A 24,490-nucleotide genomic window follows, 5' to 3' on the forward strand; every position below is an offset into this window, starting at 1 on the left:
TAATGACTGTTTCCTTATCTCCTACCAATTATGCTTGAAAACATATATTTTTAAATTTAGAACATTGATTATGGTATATGTTTAAATTCTCTTTTAAGTAATGTCACATGATTTTTAAATGTGTGATATATAGTTATTACCAACTCAAATTATAATATGTAAGTTCACATATGAAAAAAAGAATCCCTCCAAAAAAACTTGCCAAGAAAAAGAATATTTAGTAGAACACATTTCTTGTGAGAGTCCTAATATGAATGGAAAAGTGATTAACATTATTCCACTGATTAGGTATTTTGTGTAATTTTGCCATTTATTTTTTCTCAAAAGTCAGGCTTTCATTACTGCCTACCTGCCTAATACAAGGAAGTAAATAAAAAATGGGGATTCTAGAAATGTGTTGTATCTTATAACTGGAAATTTATTGCCTGGGTTTTCTTGATTCCTTGAATAACATTAAATTGAATATTATTATTTTAAATCTCTATGCCTGGTCTCTAATTTTCTCACTTTCTCATATGCTGAAAACCTAGATTGTATAATTAAGGTTGCTTGAATTTAGAAATGAAAAAATTATGATGATATCATATTTTCTTCACTGGCTTCTGAAGGTCACTATGAGTATTAGTGATAGTTAATAATAGCTGAAATATAGGCCAAAAATCATTTATTAAAAGTATTACACTATAGATAATTAAAAATGGAAAAGTTAGAAGCCATTTAGTGTATTAGAAAAATTTAAAAGGAAATAGTGCCATGTTATATTTAGATGCAAAAACATCTAGAGTAAATTAAATATTTTAATAATATTTGCTTTTTATTATCATGAAATAATTTATATTTTAGAGCAAAACATTTGTACAATACATACAGCTATCATGAATTTAAAACTTGCTAATAATTCTTTTACCATAGAAAGCCAGTCCTAAAATTACAATGTATGAAACTGGAATCTCATTGTATACACATGTCCTTTTCTTTTGTAAAATGTATCATACCGTGACAAGTATATACTACTTAAAAACACGATTCTAATGGTTCCATATTAAGTATACTTTTTTCATTGTACTCAATTTATTTAGGCATTATTATATTATTAAGTTACTATTATTTAGTCAGTAATTAATTGATATTCAGTCTATTTACTTAGACAATATGTCAAATAATATATTAACACAGAGGACTTGCACATTTCTAGTTTTTAAAATTTTATTCTTAAAACTTGAAGATTTTAACAAACTGAAGGTATTTAATACATATTGGTATTATGTATTGCATTTCAAAAATTTTAAATTATGAAATTCAAAGTGTATTATTTTTCTTTTCAGTGTGTTTATTTGATTATATCTTTTATATCTTAAGTAATCTCAATTTGTTGTTCACTATTTCCATGAAGTAAAAACAACATCATGTAAGCAGCTGAACTCTCAAGATTTCTCTGCTACTGTGAAATGCAAATTTCACAAATGAATGAAATATCTGCACAGATTTGAAACTTTTCTTAGATCTTTGCAAACTGTACATTGCTTAACTTGTGTTCTCTGGTACTATACCCTCTTTAGTTTTAGATTATTTTATTGACAAAAAGATAGTGCTTAATCAAGTACAACTCAGTGTAGCATTTAAAAATTTTATAAATGACACTAATTTTACTAGTGTCATTTATGATTAGACATTTAAAATATCATCTCAGTAATATGATCATGATTGAATTAAACCTATCAGCTAATTGTGGATTGTGGCATTGTACTAACCAGCATACTTCAATAATGCTGCTTAACAAAAATCTCAGGGACTTACAATAAGAGCAACAACAATTAATTTGTCTTTACTTTCACTATTTACAAAGTCTTGCTTAACTTCTATGTACATTTTTTATTGGTTGGTTTTTATTGGTTTATTTCTTTCTTTAACTCACCAAGTGTATTTCTTTCTTTTTGTTGTTGTTTTTCTCTTTTATTCTTCAGTAATTGTTTTCCCATTCTTGAGGAATGATGTATCTATTGGATGAGACATTTATAGGTCCTTCTTGAAATATTCTAGTTCAGATAAAATGAGATAAAAGAGGTAAGGTAAGATTTTTAACAGCTGTACTCTGCCAATTCAGGAATATAGCAAACTGGCAGTATTAAGGACAGAGAAAAAGTAGTAACCGAAGGTATTATTCTTTTATTCCAAAGAGTATCATCCTTACTGTATTTACTCTTTTTTTAAAAAAAGTTTATATTTAGGGTGTACAACATGATGTTTTGATCTACACATGCTTTGTGAAATGATGACTATAGCCAAGCTAATGAACACAAATCCAAATCCTCACATAGTCATGTTTTTGTGTGTGGGCGGAGAGAAAACTTATGATCTACTCTCTTAGGAAATTTCACATATACAATACAATGTAATTAACTATATTAACCATTGGTTATGTAGAATTTATTCATCATAGAAAACTGAAACTTTGTATCATTTGGCAATATCTTACCATTTCTCACACCCTCTGACCCTGGTAACTACTGTTTCAATCTCTGTTTCTATAAATTTAATAAAATTTATAAATTTTTTAGATTCCACATATATGTGAGATCATAGAGTATTTTTTCTTTCTATGTCTGGTTTACTTCACTGAACATAATGCCCTCCAGGTTAATCCATGTTTTTGTAAATGGCAGATCTCCTTTTTAAAGACTGAGTAACATTTTGTGTGTGTGTGCATGTATATACATACGTATATACATTTATCCACCAATAGAAATTTAGGTTGTTTCCATATCCATTGCTTTTGCTGTATTCTGTAAGTTTAGGTGTGTTATATTTTTGTTTTCATTTCTTTTGAGAGATTTTCAAATTCCCTATTGACTTCCCCTTTGACCCAATGGTTATTAAAAAATTAGTTTTTCAGTTTCCACATATTTGTTAATTTTCTCACTATTATTAATTTCTAAACTTATTACATGGTGGTCTGAATAAGTACTTGGAATGATTTCAATCTTCTTAAATTGTTGAGACTTGTTTTGTGACCTAATATATGATCTATTCTGGAAACTATTCTGTGTGCACATGAGAAGAATATGTACTCTTCTTTTTTATGGAAAGTTCTAAATATGTCTGTTAGGCCTGTTTGGCCTATAGTGTTGTTCAAAACTACTGTTTATTGAGTTTCTGTTTTGATGTCCTATCCGTCATTGAACATGAGGTATTGAAGCCTCCTATTATTGTATTGCTGTTAATTTCTCTCTTCAGATCTGTCAATATATGCTATACATATTTAGGTGTTTTGATGTTGGCCACATATATATGTATACATATATATATATATGTAATATATATGAATACTTGTTGTATCTTCCTGTTGAATTGACTCTTTCATCATTATATAAGGACCTCCTCCTTTTTTAGAGAGAGTTTTTGATTTAAAGTCTATCTTGTTTGATGTAAGTATAGCTACTCCCAGTTTCTTTTGGTTACCATTTGTCCTTTCAGTTTTAGCCTACACATGTCCTTAAACCTGAAGTGAGTCTCTTCTAGACAACAAATCACTGTAGCTTGTTTCTTTAAACTCCATTCAGCCACCCTACATCTTTTGACTAGGGAGTTTAATCTATTTATATTTAGAGTAATTATTGATAGATAAGAATTTACTACTACCATTTTGTTAATAATTTTCTGTCTGTTTTGCTGCTGTTAAGTTCCCCTCTGCCTCTCTTGATGTATTCCTTTGTTATGTGATAATTTTTATAATCATTTTAGTTGATGCTCTTGATTTTATTTTTTTGACAGCTGCATAGTTTTTTTCTATGCAGTTACTATGAGACTTGCATAAAGTATTTTATAGTTAAAATTGTCTTTTTTAAGTTGATGGTAACTTGACTTCAGGTGCATATAATATCTCTACACTTTTACTACACACATACACATGCACTTTGTTTTCTTGTAGTCATAGTTTACTTTTTTTATATTGTATCCATTAACAAACTTTTGTGATTATAGTTATTCTTAATATCTTTGTCTTGTAATTTTTATATCAGGGTGAAAAATAATTTATGCACCATCACTATTGTATTGAATTGTTCTATGTTGATTATGTATTTAACTTTAGCCATATTTATGTCTTCACCGAATTGGTTATAAAGTCTCTCAGTTTTTGTTTGTTTGGGAAAGACTACTCTCCTTCATTTTTTTTTTTTTTTTTTTTTTTTGCAGTACACAGACCTCTCACTCTTGTGGCCTCTCCCATTGTGGAGCACAGGCTCCAGATGCACAGGCCAAGTAGCCGTGGCTCAAGGGCCCAGCCACTCCGTGGCACATGGGATCTTCCCGGACTGGGGCAGGAACCCATGTCCCCTGCATCAGCAGGGGGACTCTCAACCACTGCGCCACTAGGGAAGCCCTCTCCTTCATTTTAAAGGATATTTTTACAGGTAGATTTTTGGTTGGCAAGCTTTTTATTTCAGAACTTTGAATATTTCATCTGACTCTCCTGTCCTGCAAAGTTTCTGCTGTAAAATATGATTATGGTCTTATGGGGCTTCCCTTATATGTCACTTTTGCTGCTTTCAAAATTCTCTTTGTCCTTGACTTTCGACAAATTGATTATTATGTGTCTTGGCAGTGTCTTATTGTGGTTGATACTGTACAGGGACTTTTAAACTTCATGGAACTGGATGATGATTGGTTTCCACATATTTAGGGAGATTTTAGCCATTATTTCTTTAAATAAGCTTTCTTTCCCTTCCTTTCTCTCCTCCTTCTGAGGCTTCATAAAGTGTTTATTGGTTCTCTTGACAGTATCCCATAAATACTATAAGCATTCTATATTCTTTTTCATTCTTTTTTTCCTTTTCTTTCTCCTCTGTCTGGAAAATTTCAAATGATTTGTATTTTAATTATCTTATTCTTTATTCTTTTTTAAAATTAATTAATTTATTTATTTTTGGCTGTGTTGGGTCTTTGTTTCTATGTGAGGGCTTTCTCTATTTGCGGTGAGTGGGGACCACTCTCATCACGGTGTGTGGGCCTCTCACTGTCACGGCCTCTCTTGTTGCGGAGCACAGGCTCCAGACCCGCAGGCTCAGTAGTTGTGGCTCACAGGCCTAGTTGCTCCGCGGCATGTGGGATCTTCCCAGATCAGGGCTCAAACCCGTGTACCCTGCATTGGCAGGCAGATTCTCAACCACCACACCACCAGGGAAGTCCCACTTATTCTTTATTCTGCTTGATCAAATCTGTTATTGAAGCTCTCTATTGTATTTTTCATTTCAGACATATTTTTCAGCTCTAGTGTTTCTCTTTTTTTGTTTGTTTTTTTTATAATTTTTCTCTCTGTTGAACTTCTCATTTTGTTCTTGTATCATTTTCCTGCTTTTTGCTGAGGTGTCTAGCTCTGTTCTCTTTTAGTACCAATTATCTTCTTTAAAAGAATTATTTTGAATTATTTGTCTGGCACTTCATACATTTCTGTTTCTTTAGGATTGGTTACTGGAGCATTATTGTGTTCCTTTGGAGGTGTCATGTTCCCTGATTTTTCATGTTCCTTTTTGCCCTGTGCTGCTGTATTTTCATTTGAACAAGCAGTCACCTCTTTCAAATATCACAAACTGGTCTAGGTAGAAAAAGACTTCCTTACATGGGTGGCCATAAGGACAACAGCTGGGTGAGGTATACTGTGGCTCTCAGTCAGATCCATGTTGAGGAACTTAGAAAGACAGGGGTTCTGGGGGTGTGTGGTGGTACTGTCTTAGGGAGGCATGCATGGGTTGAGTCTAGTTGTGGCAGATATCTGACCTCATAAGTGTGCTTTGTGGCAGGTACTTGTTGCAGGCATGAGAGTGCACAGTGGCACTGCTATATGCTGGGAGAAGTACATGATTGTGCACTTGGTGGTGATCATGGCTCATGGGCTCAGGAACACCTAGTCTGCATGGGTACTGTGGCTCTAAATCCAGGTTGGAGAGTGTCAGTACTTAGAGGTTCTAGCTCCAAGGCATGCAGGAGCTATGGATCTCAGCAACTCCAGCAGCTAGAGTCCATATCAGTGAAAACTTTGGGAGACCTCTGTGGTGGTAGCTAGGGCTTATCCTTTATGGCAAAAGGCTGCTGAAGTCCACCCTCTCCACCTTCTGCCTGGGGGAACTTAGAGTTAGTGGAATTCTCCACAGCACTGAGCTGGTGTCAGAAATGATAAGATATAGGTGGAATGTTTCCTGTCCATTTCTGTACAGCTATCCCTAGTCTCTGCATTCCTCTGAGTTGCTGCTGTCCCTAAATGTATTCCAGTATCTCCCAGAACTATACTCATTGTTAGACAGTTGACTTGTTTATTCTTTTTGTTTGAGAGTGAGGGCTGGATTTTCATTGTCTGCTGTCTTGCTGACATCACTTCTCTTACTGAACTCACTCTTCACTCACACTTGCTTGCAATAATCATTCAAGATATGTTAAAATAGTTATTTTATCACAGAATCAGATTAGAGGTAGTCTTCACCATCTGAGTCCTGGACAGTTGTTGGTGGCTTTCAGGTGCTTTTCAGGTATGGCCCCAAAACTTATTCACAAGATCTGGTCTTGAGTTGTTTTCCCTTTTATCACATATTATCTGAAATCTGTATGAACCAACACTTTTCTGTATTCTAGTATGATCTTAGGTTTCATTTTTTTTCTTCTATTTTATTACTTTCCCCTTTCAAGGGGAATATTGGTGTTTTGGCAGTTTCTGTATGTGTACAAAATCTTCATTTTATTTCAGAAATTCAGGTGGCATAAGGAAGATTGAGGAAAATGTTATCTGACATTCTTAGTAATATTAAGTTAGGAAATTATTAGTAAATTTGTCATTTTTTTTCTAAAATTTTTGAATCTTTGGAGATATTTATTTTTTTCAGGCCTGGTTTTTAGCATCTCTAATCTACTGATTTTTTTCTAGGGAGATATTGACCCCAAGTAAAATAAATTTAAGGGACTCTCTGTTAACTTTCCTAGACTGAGCATTAAATCAACTTAATGTTTATTGGTCTGAGCTGGCACATTTAACTGCCACATCTGGCCTACCTCCTTCTGAAATAAATGTGACTGCCTTCAAGATCACACTTCTTTGCAATGGTCACAACTGACTCCAAGTCTCCTAGTCTACACTTTCTCCAGCAGTGAAACAGACTGTTCTTAGGCAATTGACAGAAAATATTATCAACCTATGTATAAGTCACAATCATTTTAGAAACTGAAGTAGCACATTATAGCTATTATTATAATAGTATCTTTACTGATATTCAAATCATACCACCACTATCAGTACTAGAAAAGAAGCTGTCAATTGCATTCCTTACAAAAGATTTTTAAAATAATTTTCTATTGTTTATAGCACTTTGAAGCTTGAAAATACAATTTCATTGACTATTGATTTTATTTTGTGCTATTTAACAAGCAGTGATATGCATGGAGATTTATAGAGCTAACTTCTCATGTAATAAGATGAGAAAATAAAAACTCCTGCCATTCTATTGTTTATCATCCAAAAGTAAAAAATAAGTTGGTTCCTTGTGTTTCTTTCCTAAATTATTTAATGGACTTATTAATATTAGTATTGATTATTTTATAAATCAGTGTTTTAAGAACAAGTGAAGGTAAGCAGGTATTCGCTCTCACAACCAAACATTGATTCTTAAACCTATCTAAATTAGTAAGCATAATTATTAATATAAATTCAAACACAGGTTGAGTCTGTTACCAGAAAAAGACACATAAACATATACTTATAAAAACAATGTACTCCAGCCACCAATGATTTTGAGAACACATTATTCTTTTTTTTTCTTTCTAACTAACTCCATGTATTTTTAAAGCTTTTTACAATATGTAAATGTATACAATAAATGCCAGCATTGGGAAGGCTTACTTAATCTAAGTAAGTATGTTCCCTGCTTCTCTTTGAATGACAGTACTTCCTGCAGCATACAATTTATAATATATTTATGCCTCCACAACTGAATAGTTAAGGTTATACAGGAATAAAGAAAGTGCCTATAATTAGCATGTAACTTCACTGCAACAATAAAAGAAATATCAGAAATGTGTCTTAAAGTATACTTCTCTGTTATTTTATAGTTCTATTGGTAATTTTAGAGGGAATTTCAATACTATTTTCTGTAGTGACTACACCAATTTACTTACCCATCAACAGTGCCCAAGTGTTCTCTTTTCTCCACATTCTCACCAACACTTGTAATTTCTTGTCTTTTTCATAATAGTCTAACAGATGTGAGGTGATATCTCATTGTGGTTTTGGTTTGCATTTTCCTGATGGCTGAGAAACTTTTCATGTACCCATTGACCATCTGTATGTTTTCTTTGGAAAAATGTCTGTCAGATCTTCTGCCCAGTTTTTAATCAACTTGTTTTTTTTTACTATTGAGTTGTGTAAGTTTTTTATAGATTTTGAATATTAACCCTTTATTGATCATATCATTTGCAAATATTTTCTCCCATTCAGTAAACTGTCTTTTCATTTTGAAGGTGAGTTCCTTTGCTGTGCAGAACATTTTTAGATTGCTGTAATTCCTTTTTTTTTTTCTTTTTCCTGCTTTAGTTTCCATTGCCTTGAGAGGCAGATCCACAAAAATATCAATAAGATTGATGTCAGTGAGGCTACTACCTATGTTTTCTTTTAGGAGTTTTATGGTTTCATGTCTTACATCCAAGTCTTTAGTCTGCTTTATGTTAAATTTTGTGTAGGGTGTAAGATAGTAATCTAGTTGCACCATTTTGCATGTGACTGTCGACAGTTTTCCCAACACCATTTATTGAAGAGACTATCCTTCCCCCTTTATATGCTCTTGGCTTCTTTTCCCTAATTAAATGACCATATATGTGTGGGTTTATTTCTGAGCTCTCTGTCTTGTTCCATTGATCTATTGTATGATTTATGCCAATACCATACTGTTTTGATTGCTATAGCTCTGTAATAATTTTGACGTTAGCAAGAGGGAGTATATGATCTTTGTCATGCTGAGGTAACTACCCTCTGTATCCACTGTGTTGAGAGGTTTTATTAGAAATGGATCTTGAATTTTTTCAAGTGCTTTCTCTATATCTATTAAGACCAGTGTTTACTTATTGATTTTCTGTCTGAATAATCTATCCATTGATGAAAGTGGGATATTAAAATCCCCTACTATTGTTATATTGCTGTATTTTTCTCCCTTTAGGTCTGTTAATGTTCACTTTATATATTTAGGTGCTCATGTGTTTAGTGCATAAATCTTTACAAATGTTATAGCCTAGCTTACTGTTGGATTGATTATCACTATGTAATCCTCTTCTTTGTCTCTTATTACAGTCTTTGTTCTATAGTCTATTTTGTCTGATGTGAATGTAAGTCTATTTTTACATATATTTTGTCAGATATATGCTTCAGACTCTCAGGTTGAATATTTTGGACAAGCAAATAGGTTTCTTTTACAGAAAAACTAAGGGCGTATCAGTCTGCTACCTGTTAAATGCCCTTGGGTGGTAGCCTGCCAAGAACTTTCTCTCCAATTTTTAAAGTCCCATTGGAACCAGAATCACAAGGTTTCCTAGTCACCAGAACCAGGCAGTCAAGAGGCATCCCTTGGGGCAGCTTCAAAATCCATGGCACCTGGGCTTCCCTGGTGGCGCAGTGGTTGAGAGTCCGCCAACCGATGCAGGGGACATGGGTTCATGCCCCAGTCCGGGAAGATCCCACATGCCGCGGAGTGGCTGCGTCCGGGAGCCATGGCCGCTGAACCTGCGCGTCCAGAGCCTGTTGCTCCGCAACGGGAGAGGCCACAACAGTGAGAGGCCCACGTACCACAAAAAATCAAACAGCAACAAAAAAAATCCATGGCACCAGACATAATATCCGGGGCACCAGACACATATAAAAGCTCCTCTCTAGGAGATACTGGCACTCTGGAATGCAGCAATGGGAGAACATGAAGATAGTGCCCACCCTCCAAGGTCTCTAGAAAGATTAGCATCATCCCTTAGATGAGTGTTTAATTAGAATGCTGCCCCTCACGTCACAGCTATGAAGATAAGCTAATAGCCCTCTTTCACAGAAAGTCTTGGCTTCTGGAAGGATTTCCTCTTGCTATCACCTGGGGGTATAGCTGTTTAAGAACTATTTCTCTATTGGCTGTAGTCCTGTGTGACCCTTGAGTGTTAGCCCTGGTGACAACCAGAGCCAGGTAATCTAGAGGTGTTCCCTGGGTGGCAGCCACAAAAAATTTTGTGCTAGAGGAGGGTACAAGCTTCTTTCTGAGAGATACAAGTGAGCTGGACTGTGGCAGAGAAGACCACAAATGTGGTGCCCACCAGCTGAAGCAAGGCAGAGGGAGAACACACCAAAGATGGTGCCCCCAAGCCTGCATCCTCAGAAAATATCCCAGGAAGCCTCTAGATGTGTGTTAAATTTGCCACCTACCCCTCAAGTTGATACCTTAAGACAAAAAATAAGCTCTTTCACCTAAAGTCTGGGTACCTCTCAATCTGTTGTCTCTGGTCTGGTCCCAGGGCCAAGTGAATATTGACATGCATGCCCTTTAAGAGCTATTTCTTAGTTTACTATGGCCTCTTGATTCTGGTGGATGTGAGCCCCATTAGCTTTCAAAGGTAGATGTTTTGGGGACTTGTCTCTCAAGTGCAGGTCTTAAAAGTTGAGGTGTCATAACTAGTGTTCAAACTCTTCACTCCTCAGGGAAAAGCTCCATGTTTTGAGTTCTTTTCCAAGTGTGGGTCACTTTACCAAGAGTAGGGTTTATGGCAAGATTGTATCTCCGCCTCTCCTACCTGATTTGATGTGATTTTATTTTCTTTCTCATTTGCCTGATGTGTAGGAGTTGTTCAGCTAGTTTTCAAGATTTTTTTTTTTTTAGAGAAAATTTTTCCATACATAGCTGAAGATTCAGTTCTATAGATGGAGGTGGGTTAAGGAATTTTTACATTACCGTCTTGAACCAGAAACCTAGAGGCTTTAATTTTTGAAGGCTGAGGAAAGCATGAGTACATTGCTGAGATATAGAAACAGGGGCTGTACTAAGGGTCTGTAAAACCAAGACTAATTATATTTACAGTGTTGCTATAGACTGAATGTGTCCCACTTGAGTTCATACATTGAACATAACTCCCAATGTCATATTTGGAGATGGGACCTTTGGGAGATAATTAGATTATGAGGGAATTATGATCATAAGGTCCTTATAATGGAATTAGAATTAATGCAATTATAGGCATATTTTGGATATATTGAATGTTTGATTCCAGACCACTACAACAAAGCAAATATCACAATAAAGTGAGTCACATATTTTTTTTGGTTTCCCAGTGCATATAAAAGTTATGTTTATATTATACTGTAGTCTATAAGTGTTCAGTAGCATTATATCTTGAAAAAAAATGTACATACCTAAAAAAATATTTCTAAAAAAATACTAACCATTTTTCTGAGCCCTCAACAAGCCAACTAGTCTAGGTAATTTTTACAGTGTCTCAAACTGATTAAACCAAATGTTATTAATATTAATTTATTAATAGATACTAAGCTCCTACTCTTTGTTGTAACAACTGTAAGGTGCTGGAGACAAAAAGTTACTGAGTAAAACAGCAAGAACCACCATCAGCCAACCTAGTAATAACCAGTCAACCAAAGAAACAAGCCAAAAACTCACAAATTCAAACCATGACGTCTTTACTTATGAAACTTACAATTTAGTGGCAGAAATAAACATTGAATAAATAATCAAACAAATGCAAATTTCCAGTGCAATATGTCTGCAAAAATGAAACATATCAATAGTAGAACGTGACAGAAGGTAATGTTGATGTGCAGAAAAAACCCAGGGGATGCTGGTGTGGCTAAGATGCAGAGAAGGGTTCCTTTTGGTAAAAAAAATAAAGCTGGGGAGGAATACAGAATTAGAGAAATGAGAAGATCATAAAAGATTTTACCCAATAATAAATATGTACTGATTGGCACTTTCACAAATTCCCCTGATGACTTCTTGTCAAAGTAGCAGTAAAATTCACAATTTCCTTCAGCATTGGAAAATAATATGTAGAAAAATAATTTATATCATCAACTTGGCAGTGGTATAAATAATGTAAATAACTACAGTGAACATTAAGAAAATGGAAACATAAGTTTAGTGAGCTCTCACAGAAACAAAAGGCATTATCTGAAAGTCAGGGTTTTGGAGCAAGGATTATAAAAGGATGGTTGAAATTTTTATATTTTAGGCTAAGATTATTTCTCTTTCTAAATTGAGATATCATCTACATACAGTAAAAAGCACAAGTCCTAAGCATAGAGTTAAAGGCATTTAAAATATGTAAAAACCTTTTAATCACATTAAAAATAATATTATAGAATATCTCTATCATTCTTTTCCAGAAAATAACCTGGAGAAGTAACTGCAAATCTGACTTCTGTTGATATGAATAACACCTGCCTAATCCAGAATGCACTCTTTCTTTCATGACTGTCTTCTTTCTCTCACCAGAATAGCTTTGAGAGTAAATTATTTTAATGCACATGTGAATAATTAGATCTTTTTTATTGCTGTAAAGTACTGTGTATATACTACAAAGCGTGTTCATTCTCTTCTTGATGAACACTTGAAATGTTTCCAATGTGGGTTATTTTATGTAAATATTTACTGAATATTCTTGAACAAGTCATTTTTTTAGACATAAACACACATTTCTCTTATAAAAACTTAAAGTAGAATCACTGCATATACGGAAAGTATATGGTTATCTATAACAAATACTATCAAATAATTTCCAACTTAATTGTACAATTTTATAATTACACTATAATGAATGAAAATCCAGTCACTGTATATTCTCAATAAACATGTATTTCCTTAATTTTAGCCATTTTAGTCAATGTGTATGTATATCCCATTGTGATTTTAATTTGAACTGAATAATAATGCAGAACAACTTTTCCTATGTTTATTGGCAACTTAGATTTCATTTCTTTTGAAGTACTTGTTCAAATATTTTGTCCATTTTAAATTGTTTTGATATATATATATATATATATATATATATATATCTGTAAAAGTTGTAATATTGTTAGTCTGAGTCATTATTCAGACTTGTGAAGAGTGAGTACCTTTTTCCCAGTATCTGACTTATTAGTTGCTTAATGTTTTTTTTGGTTTAAGATAAGTTTTGAAAATTTTAACTTCTATTTCTCCTGTATTCCAATTTATCTTTTGTCTTCTGTTATGTTTGTTACTGATATGAAAAAAGTCTTTCCCTAACACCATGAAGATATTTAATCTATCTTTTTTATACATTTAGATGTATGTAATCCACCACGTATTTGTGTGTGTGTGTGTGTGTGTGTGTGTGTGTGTGTGTATGGTGTGAGGTATTGATAAAGGTTTACTTTCCCCATATTGTAACCCAGTCATTTCAGCACCATATATTGAAGACATTCTCTTACCCAGAATACCTCTTCCTAGTTTGCTGATAATTTATTTTTTCATTTATTTAAATCAGAGCCATTAATTTTAGCATTTTTAATTTTTTTAGTCTCTTAATGTGGTTAGTTGTATTGATTACCTTTAACTTTGTATTCTTTGTGTACACTTGCCTTGTCATGAAGTTAATATATTTTATAATTTTTTATTCAGTTTATTAAAATATTAAAAACACTGTATTTATGAGGGATACTGATTATAAGACTCATCTATTTTAATATCCTTATAAGGATGTGTTATTTTCATTGGGCTGGCTTTATTGAACAAATGCTAGATGTTCTGTTCTAATGTCCGAAAAACATGTTCAAAATAGATAGTATACTTTTTTTCATATATCTTTTGTAGGCTTTATCAATGAAGTCATCAGAGCTTGAAAATTCCTTCATGGTAAGATTATTAAAGTTTGACAGATATTGAACTATTTGAGTCACCTACTTCTTCTTGTATTTGTTTCAATAAGTTTCATTTTTCAAAGAATATTTCAACTTCCTCATTGATGTCTAATTTACTTATATGAAATTTTTTATAATATTCTCTTATTGTCATTTTATTGTCTGTACACTATCTAGTGATTTTTATTTTGTTTTTGGTCTTGATGAATTTTATTTTATTTTTCTGGATCAATTTTGCTTGGATCAAAGCAAAATTTCATTTGTTTTTATCAGCTCTTTTCATTTGTTTTTAATAAAAGATGACTGCATCCACTTTTCTTAGCATTTGTGGTATCCAAAATGGAGAAAGAGACAGAAATATGCAGTGTTTCTCATATGTAGATGTAAAAAGATTTTCTTTTTAAGCATCAATTTAGCTAGAACCTACAAGTTTTGCTGTTTTATTTTTATCATATTTTTAATATTTTTGATACTTTGTCTTGTGAACTATTTTGAAGTATATGATTTAATTTTTAATTATTTTGGTATCTTTGGTCTCCTTGTTTTATTCATTTCTAGTTTTATTTTATCATAGTATATAGCATACTCTGTATGATTTCAATCTTTTGAAATTTGTTGAAATTTGTTCTAAGGAAATACACATGGTCTATTTGGGTGTATTTTGCATCTGCATTTGAAAATAACTTCTATTATTCAGTTGTTTCAGTGTTCTATAACAGACAATTAAGATACACTTGAGGACTGTTAATAATGCAGTTAGTTGTAACATAGAAACCCATAAGGGAGAAACAGAAGATTGCACTATGAGCCCTAATCATGCCACTGGGGTTGAGGAGGATTGATTAATTTTAGAAATACAAAATTTCATGTCTTTTAAAAATAACTTTCCATGTATGGTTTTCTCAGTCAGGATCCTGCTATTATGAAATGTTTTCATTCACATGGAGATGGATTTTATATACATAACTTAATGTTAGTCAAACAGTTACTATGTAAGACATATTCAATCTTGTTAATCTTATATTGGTTGTATCCCATATTCTTCATCTCAGTCTCAGCTAGGCCCTCCTCACTGTTTTGCAGCCATTGCTTATTATCACAATCATCTCATGATAACATCCATATGGTTTCTGCCATTTAATGACTTTTAAGTAGGACAATTTACTCTGCAATATCTAACTGTAGTGTCATTGCAACACACAATATCTTTCTTTTATATTCAAAGCAAGAAACCAATAAAAATTGTTTTTCCTCAAAGAAATGAAAAACTATGATTAATATTTTTCCCCAGACAATAAAAGAAAACTTAGATGTAGGCAAATTAAAGGTTTGTTTTAACATACTAATAGAATTTAAAATATTGTGTTGGAGCCTACTATAAAATGTTCAAATATTTTTTGTGAGTCTAGCAAAATTGACTGGTATTTTGACTATATACTGTTACATAATTAGATTTTCCTTTAATTCATTGAAATATTCACCATTGTAATTCTCATGTGATGGTACAAATGCACTAATTCACTTACTCCTTAAGTATTATGAGCAAAGCATCCTAATAAGCACATTTATTAGCATTTCTTGACTTATAACCAGGGAAGGTAAATTATATTCAAATACAATGCTTACTGCTCTGGTAAATAAGTGGAAAAAAAAACATATATCAATGAAATTTTCTTGAACTTTTTATTGCTTACCTAATACTACGTTACAAAGTATCCTCAAATTTGGCAACATAAAAGAACAAACATTTATTATTTCATATTTTTACAGTAAGAACTCAACAACAGCTTAGATTACTGGTTCTGTCTAGGGTCTCTCATAGACTGTGGTCAGGGCATCAACCAGCACTGTAGCTATCTGACAGTCTAAATAAAGCTGAAGAAGCAGCCCTTCTCAAGATGGCTTACTAATATGGTTGTTGGCTGCGTGCCTCAGTGTCTCATTAGTTATTGGCAGGAAGTTTCAGTTCCTCACCAGTGGACTCTTCTTAGGGATGCTTTGGTTTCCATTTCACATGGCAGCTGACGTCACCCAGGGTGAGTGTTCTAAGAGACAGCCATATCTTATAGGATTTAGCCTTGGAAATCATATACCATCATATGTGCCATAACTTATTACTCATGGAAACAAACTCTGGTATAAAGGGGAGAGGAGATAGATAAAATAAGAGCATGAAAACCAGGAAATAGCATCACTGAGGACCATCTTGGTGGCTGTCTTTTAAATATTATCATTCTTACTTGAAAATATGATCCTCCACTCCCTGTCCCAAAGAATTCCATGACTTTCCAAGGTTCAGTGACAAAATCCAAATTATTTTGTAAGATAGATATTAAAGGCCATTCTTGATCAGGATCCTTTATAATGGGTCCCATTTCCTGCCCCATCAATGTCTACCCAAGTTCCCACCCCATCACCTCTCTACTTTCTTGCCAAGATGATGATAATGATGATAATGATATTTTATCATATAACTTAATAATTGTCTGGCATTTTGTGTTAGATATTGATGTAATCATTTTTTCTACATGAACTCATTTAGTCCTCAGAAAATCTTTATGATATTTGCACTATTATTATCCCCATTTTAAAGTTGGAAAAAAATAAGACAATGGTTAGATTCACCTAGATATTAGGTAAGTATTAGAAGAAAATTAAGGAGATCAAGTAAATTATATTTAGTTGCAGTTTTAGTCAACTAATCATGCCAAGTATTCTGTCTTTTTCATAAGCAATTCCTTATTTCTGGAATGATCGTGTCAGTTTCTCTCAACTTGGAATGCTCTAATAACTTGGACATGTTCTATTCATTTACTCTTCAAACTTCAACTTAAACATTCTTTTCTGAGATTCCCAAATACAGGCTTATATTCTCTATTATGTCCTTCTGAATTTCATGCATATCTAATTAATTTACTGAATTTTGTTTTTATTTGTAAGGTTCACTACAAATTATAAATTCCTTTCATGTATTTATAAGGGATAAAACATACTCCATCATTAATAAATATTTATTGACTACTTGGAATTATTATTAGAGGAATTGACATTAAGTTGGTCTTGTAAGATTGATAGTATAAGAAAAAATTGAGATATAAAACAGGAACATATGTAAGGAACAGAAAGGCATTGGGAATGATACTACTACTAGTAATAGGTAATATATATTGAATGCTTACAAGTAATAAGCATAGTTCCAAGCAGTTTTCAAATATGTCATTTTTATTTTCCCTATCATCCTATGGAATATACAATGTTACTGTCACTATTTTACAGATTTTGAAATTGAGACATATATCTAATAAGTGTTAGAAAAGGATTCAAAACCAGGACTCTAAATCAAAATCTATATTCTTAGACCAGTGATTTGACAAGTTTTACTAGTTTTGGCCTAGATCTCATTTGATAGGTAACAAGGGGCCATGGAAGACTTTTTAATGTGGGAGTTATATGTTCAAATGACATATTATGAAAATTATTATTTTGGCTGTGAAGAATGGACTGAGTTAAGAAGAATCTTGAGGCACAGAGAGGATGCAGTTTATAGGTCAAAAACTTATTATATTGTTATTAATATGTATATAAGAAAAGGCCATCTTAACTTCTGTTTCTCAACAGACTTATACTTTACTGTTCTGTGAATCAAGAAGCATACAATAAAGATAACAGACTAAAATATAAAACAATAATATTAGTTCAGGTAGTTCAAACAAGTTGAGAAAATTGAGGCCCAGATCTTGCTTGAGATTGTATGGCGATTTTAATGAAAAAGCCTACATAAGGAGAACCCAGTTTTCTCAGTGCTAGTATATTTCTTCTAATTAAAATACCAGTAGTCATTAGTAAGAAAGTTCTTGCTGCAGAAAGAAAAGTTTAACATCCAGATCTATGAAAATATGGAATAATCAAGAAAAACTGGTGTTCAGAAAACATCTCCAGTGAATAATTAGTATCATGTCAGTTTAGATATCATTCTTCAGACTGAAAAGTGAATGTCAGTGCATATTAAATATGCACATTCATAGACAGTAGATAGGTGATCTTCAATATTTTTTGTTTTGTTTTTAGCACTTGGGTCAGTATTTCTCATGTTGAGTTTCTAAATTTTAAAAGCTTTTAAAATTATTGTTATTATCCTTATACTCTCTGGAGCAGAGAAGAAAATTTTGCATTTTATTTATTTAAGTGTAAAATATCTCAAGTCCATCATGCAAAAATTGCAGTACAGCATCATGTAAGGAATATTTTAATAATTTTCTAACACATATTCTAGCAACCCATTTATTATAATAATGAATCTTATACAGGAAAACCCAAACCCCAAGTGTAGACAAGATTAAATGTGCTTTCTCCTCTCTCAAGATGCAGAAAATGAAAGTTATCAGTGACACTTGAACTCATATGCTATCTCTCATTTCTAAGTTGTATGTTAGTAATACTAAAAAATCCTATGCCACAAAAGTAATCTTTTACAAGATTCATGGACTTTTCTAGTGATCCTTTCACTTTCAGACTCCTTCAAATGTGGTTCATATCAATTGTGACACAAAATCATTGTGGAATAACCTTGGTTCATGGGAAGTGAACGGCTGGTCTCTGTTAAGTGTCCCCACATAGCTGACTATACAATAAGTACCATTATAGCTTGTTTCAACACCAAAGTCAAAGGTTGAGTCTGGATAAAGATGAAATTCTATTATATAACTTTGAGGGAAAATCAAATTCCCCTAAATGGAAGTAATATTTTCTTCATCAGAGCTCTCACAGTAATTTACCTGCCTAGGTTTTATAGTGCTTCACATTTCCTACCTTGTATTTTAGGTATTCATAAACATATTTTCACACAAATCTTTGAGGGCAGGATTTTTGTTTTATTTAAATTTGCATTTCAACAAGCACATACATAGTTGACCAAAACATATTTATAACTCTACCAAACTTTGTTAAACATGTAAGTGAATTAATTTTATTAAAATGAAGTTTTGCTATTAGAGACAGAGGATAATTTCAAATAATACATATGAATTTTTGCTTAAAATAAAATTATTGTTTTTCAAGTTGAATCAGAGATCAATGAGAGAAACAAAATCATAGGGATACATGTTAAGAGAATCATTGCATGGGATTGATATATGCAAATGTGAGAGAGGCAAGGTATGTCCAAAATCTGTAGGCCACATCAGCAATCACAGACCAGGACTCTCAGTCATAAGTTGGAGCTACTGTCCACAGGGGAATTTCTTCTTCTGCAGGGAAGCTTCAGCTCTGCTTTTTAAGGCTGTTAAACTAATTGAATCAGACCCATCCAGAATACCTGGAATAATCTCCTTTAAAGTCAGTTGACTGTAAAGTTTAGTCACATCAACAGAACACCTTCACAGCAAAATCTAGATTAGTTTTTGATTGAATAACTGGAGATTATAGCTTACGTAAGTTGATACATAACATTGACCATTACACAGGTTGATGAAAGTGATGGTGTTCATGTCAAATAGTACACAGTGATTAGGAAATGTAAACCAGTTATTTGACATGACAAATCAGAATGTCAAATCATATATAGAACCATCAAATAAATATCTCTTCCACCTAAGATATTATCCAGGTTTAGACAAACTCTTAGTTTTCATTTCGCCAGACTGCCAAGTCTGCCTAAGACTTCTGATACCAACTGCAAGTTGAGAGGTCCATAGGGCCACACTCACTTTGGAGCAACATATTGTTGACATTTGTTTTTCTCTTAAGCGTGTAGGTAGGTCAGCAACCCATTTCCCACTTGATTTCCCTACCTGTAATGACATCCAACTGGAAGCTCCTAATTATGTCCTGAGACTACTTGGGCATGTGACGAGTAAAATTTACCTGATGTCCTAGGGTGTCTCAAAGTTTTTTTTTTGTTGTTGTTGTTGTTTTTTTTCAGTACGTGGGCCTCTCACTGTTGTGGCCTCTCCCGTTGTGGAGCACAGGCTCCGGACGCGCAGGCTCAGCGGCCATGGCTCACTGCCCCAGCCGCTCCGCAGCATGTGGGATCTTCCCGGACTGGGGCACGAACCGTGTCCCCTGCATTGGCAGGCGGACTCTCAACCACTGAGCCACCAGAGAAGCCCTCAAAGTTTTGTTTTGAAACTTTCAGTGACAAACTTCTAACTAAGCAATACTGAACATTCCTGGTTGTCAATAAGAAGGTCTTCTTTGAATTAACCTTTTTGTTTTGAAAACTTTGTAAACTGTATTCCTCAACTATGGACGTATTACTATCCTTAAACATTTTGATTTATTCAGCCTTGGCGACCTTTAAACAGGATCAAGTGACTATAAATCTTGTAATTATTTTCTACTAGGAATTGACTAGACCATTTTTACAGCAGAAAATAAGTTGTAATAGAAGTTGAAAAGAGTGCTCTTCCCTTCTCTACCATTAATGAAAAAGGTAGGATTTGCACAGTAATCAGCAGAGTATGTCAGCAAACAAGCACTACAAGACCATTAATCCTTTACTATCCCAATGGAACTTTCAGGTCTGGTCATTGAACCTCACTCATAAGATGAAGAAGATTCAATATTGAAGATTGTGTAAGGCTGATGCACTTAGAAAATGACAGACCTGTGAATAGTTATTTTCTATGTTCCTTTCTTTACAAATTCACAGATATTATACAATATACTACTGTGACTTTATTATTAAGTATTTGAAAAGACTTAAAAAATTCCAGAGGTTAGGTTTGCTTTCACATACCACACAACATTATCATCTTAGGTGAAAGGTCATAGCATGTGGATATCTTTCTAAATATTCTGGATATTGTGTTCATCTAACCTTTCATAATTGACATTTTTCTATTTGACCCCAGTGGGAAATATGTCTTCTGCCTTTATACACTAATGTACCTGGAATTAATGTGCTTTGTCAATGACTGAACTGTGTTTTTGGTGATCAGTGTTTGTAAACATAGGCAGCATTAAGACTGCATTTTTAAAAACATATAATGCCACTTTATTTCTGGGTTAACGAGTATAGTACAGAAGTATAGTGGATGACAAAGTGATACTGCTTACAGAATATATGTTTTCATCTTATAGGAGGTAACAATTATATTGAAGAAAATTATCCAATACATAATTGAGACTGTAGAAAGAAAGAAAAGAATATGTTCATATTAAAATAGTGCATTGTTAGAGACCACAAGATAATTGTCAGAGAAAATAGTACATGCCCTACATTCCTTTTTTTTTTTTTTTTTTTTTTTTTTTTTCCGATACGCGGACCTCTCACTGTTGTGGCCTCTCCCGTTGCAGAGCACAGGCTCTGGACACGCAGGCTCAGCAGCCATGCCTCAGGGGCCCAACCGCTCCACGGCATGTGGGATCTTCCCAGACCGGGGCACGAACCCGTGTCCCCTGCATTGGCAGGTGGACTCTCAACCACTGCACCACCAGGGAAGACCCTATATTCATTTTTTTAAACATCTTTATTGGAGTATAATTGCTTTACGATTGTGTGTTAGTTTCTGCTTTATAACAAAGTGAATCAGCTATATGTATACATATATCCTCTCCCTCTTGGACTTCCATGCCTCCCATCCCACCCATCTAGGTCATCACAGAGCACCGAGCTGAGCCCCCTATACAGCAGGTTCCCAATAGCTATCTATTTTACACATGGTAGTGTATTTACGTCTAATTTTAAAATCCTATGTCCTGCTTGACTCTCACCAGTAAGATTCCAGAGCTTGGATTCCACAATTCTATCCCCTCTATAACAACAGTTATAACAGGCAGTAAAAATAAACCCAGAAGAATTAAAACGTAGAAAGGGACCTGTATTACGCTACTGCTACTGTTGTGAAAAGGGTGGCGATGTTTATCATAATTATACTTATTCTGATGAAATGGCAAATGATGACTTTCATAAAAATATCAATCTTATTCTCCATTTTAATTTGAACATACATAATCTGCTGTTTTCTGTTTTTTATAATTGTTGTTATATTGTTCTCCAGGACTTGGATTTTCATCTTATTAATGATCACTTTCAATGGCCAAAAGTCTAATGTATTAATTATTTCTTTTCTATTGTTGTTCATACTTTTTGTATTCCATCAAAGGAAATTATGCCCAACCCAAGTTTACCAAGATTTTCTCCTAGGTATTTTAGAGTTTCAGCCACTACATGTAGATATTTTATCAAGATTTAGTTAATTTCTGGGCATAGCCTGTTAAGGATCAAGGTATTTCTCTCTATTAAAATCTATAGGGCTTCCCCGGTGGCACAGTGGTTGAGAGTCCGCCTGCCGATGCAGGGGACACAGGTTCCTGCCCCAGTCCGGGAAGATTCCACATGCCGTGGAGCAGCTAGGCCCGTAGCCGTGGCCACTGAGCCTGTGCGTCCGTAGCCTGTGCTCCACAAGGGAGAGGCCACAACAGTGAGAGGCCTGCATACCGCAAAAAAACCCAAAAAACAAACAAAAAAACTATAGTTGTTTCAGAGCCATTTGTTGAAAATAATTTTATTCCCCACTGCATTACATCAGTAACTTTGTCAAAGTCAATCTGTCATATATGCATGGGTTTGATTTTAAACTCTTATTATTTCATTGATTTTTATGTGTTCTTAAAGTAAGCCTTGAAATCAGATAGCAAAATCTTACATCTTTTTCTTCTATATCAATTTTGTTTCAGCTATTATAGGCTACTTACATTTTCATAAATATTTTTGAGTCAGTTATCTATTATATGTCCCTGATGGAATTTGATTGGAAATATATTGAATTAACAAATCTACTGTAAAAAATTGATATCTTAGTCGTATTGAGTTTTCTATTCTTTGAAAATTACCCATCTCTATTTATTTGGATCCTCTGTAATTTCAACCTGAATGTTGTAGTTTTAGTATTCAGCTCTTAAACATATTTTGTTCAATTTATCTTTAAATATTAAACATTATTATTTTTAGAACTTCATATTCCAAGCATCTATTGCTAATTTATAGATTTTATTGATTTTGGTAAATTGGCCTTGTATCCTGTGATCATGCTAATTTAAAATATTAGTTGATGGAGTTTTCTTGAAGTCTTTTCCTTTACACATAATTATATGACCTGTGAATTAAAACATATTCTTTCTTTCCAATCTATATACACTTTTTTGTTGTTTTTGTCTTATTGCAATGGCAAGGAATTCCACAAAATGTTGAAGTGAAGAGAGTGGAAATGCATAGCTTAATCACTATCTTATAGGGAACATCTAAGTAACTTTTTTAAGCATGATATAAAAAATAGGCAGATTCAATAATTTTATTTATTGGGATGAGGAAGATTTTTTTTTCTAATTATAATATGCTTTTGGCATCATATCTTGCATCATATCATTATGCAAGAACTTTTTGCATAATTCAAGTTTAAGAAGATTTTCTTCTACGTTTTCTTCCAAAAGTTTCATAGTTATACCTTTCCCACTTAGGTCTATATTAAATCTTAAATGAATTTTTATGTATGTATGTTTTTGTATGCATGTATACAATTATTAAATGTATTTGTTTAAAATATTACCATTTTTCCATTCATGTTATGCATACCTTTGTCCAAAATCTGTTATGTTCTGAGGATATATTTCTGGACTCTCAATTCTGTTCCATGTATCTATATGTCTGTTGTTATACCAGTACCACACAGTATTGATTACTGTAGTTTTACACTTTATAGTAAGTTTTGAAATCAGGAAGTGTAAGTCTGAAAAAAACCTGCTGATATGTTGATAGGGATTTCATTGAACATGTAGATCAAACTGGGGAGAATTTCATCTTAACAATATTGAGTTTTCTAATCCGTGAACATGGAATATGTCTCCACTTATTAAGATTTTAAGTTCTGTTAGTAATATTTTATAGTTTTTAGTATACGAGTCTTATACTTCTTTGGTTAAAGTTATTCTTAAGTATCTTATTCTTTGTGAAACTGTTATGACTGGAATTAATTTCTTAAATTCATTTTTAGATTTTATTGCTATTATATAAAAACAAATTCTATATATTAATCTTATATGTGGTAATATTGCTGAATTTGTTTAGTAGTTCTAGTACAGAATACCTTAGGATTTGCTTCATCTAGGATCAAGTTGTCTGTAAACAATGGCATTTTTACTTCTTTCTTCCCAATATGGATGCCTTTAATTCTTTCTTTCTTTTCCCTTTACCTTCACTCCCCTTTCTTACTACCAATTCCTTTGGCTATAGCCTTCTGTACAATGTTGAAGAGGAGTGACAAGCATCACTTGAATAGCTTCTCACCTTAGGGGACAAGCATTCAGTCTTTACTTTTAAGTATGATGTTACCTGTAGAATCTTCATAGATGTCCACTGTAAGGTTGAAAAACATCATCTGAATAACTACATTGTTGAGAGCTTTTCTTAAGAGTAGTTTTAAGTGTACAGCAAAATTGATTGGAAGGTACAGAGATTTCCCATTACCCCCCACCCCCCCACACACACATGCATAACCTCCCTTAATATCAACATTCTCCACCAGAGTAATATATTTGTTACAATTGATGAGCCTACATTGACACATCATTACCACCCAGAATCCTTTGTTTACATTATGGTTC

This window comes from Orcinus orca, chromosome 5 (genome assembly GCF_937001465.1).
Source record: "Orcinus orca chromosome 5, mOrcOrc1.1, whole genome shotgun sequence".
NCBI classification, from domain to species: Eukaryota; Metazoa; Chordata; class Mammalia; order Artiodactyla; family Delphinidae; genus Orcinus; species Orcinus orca.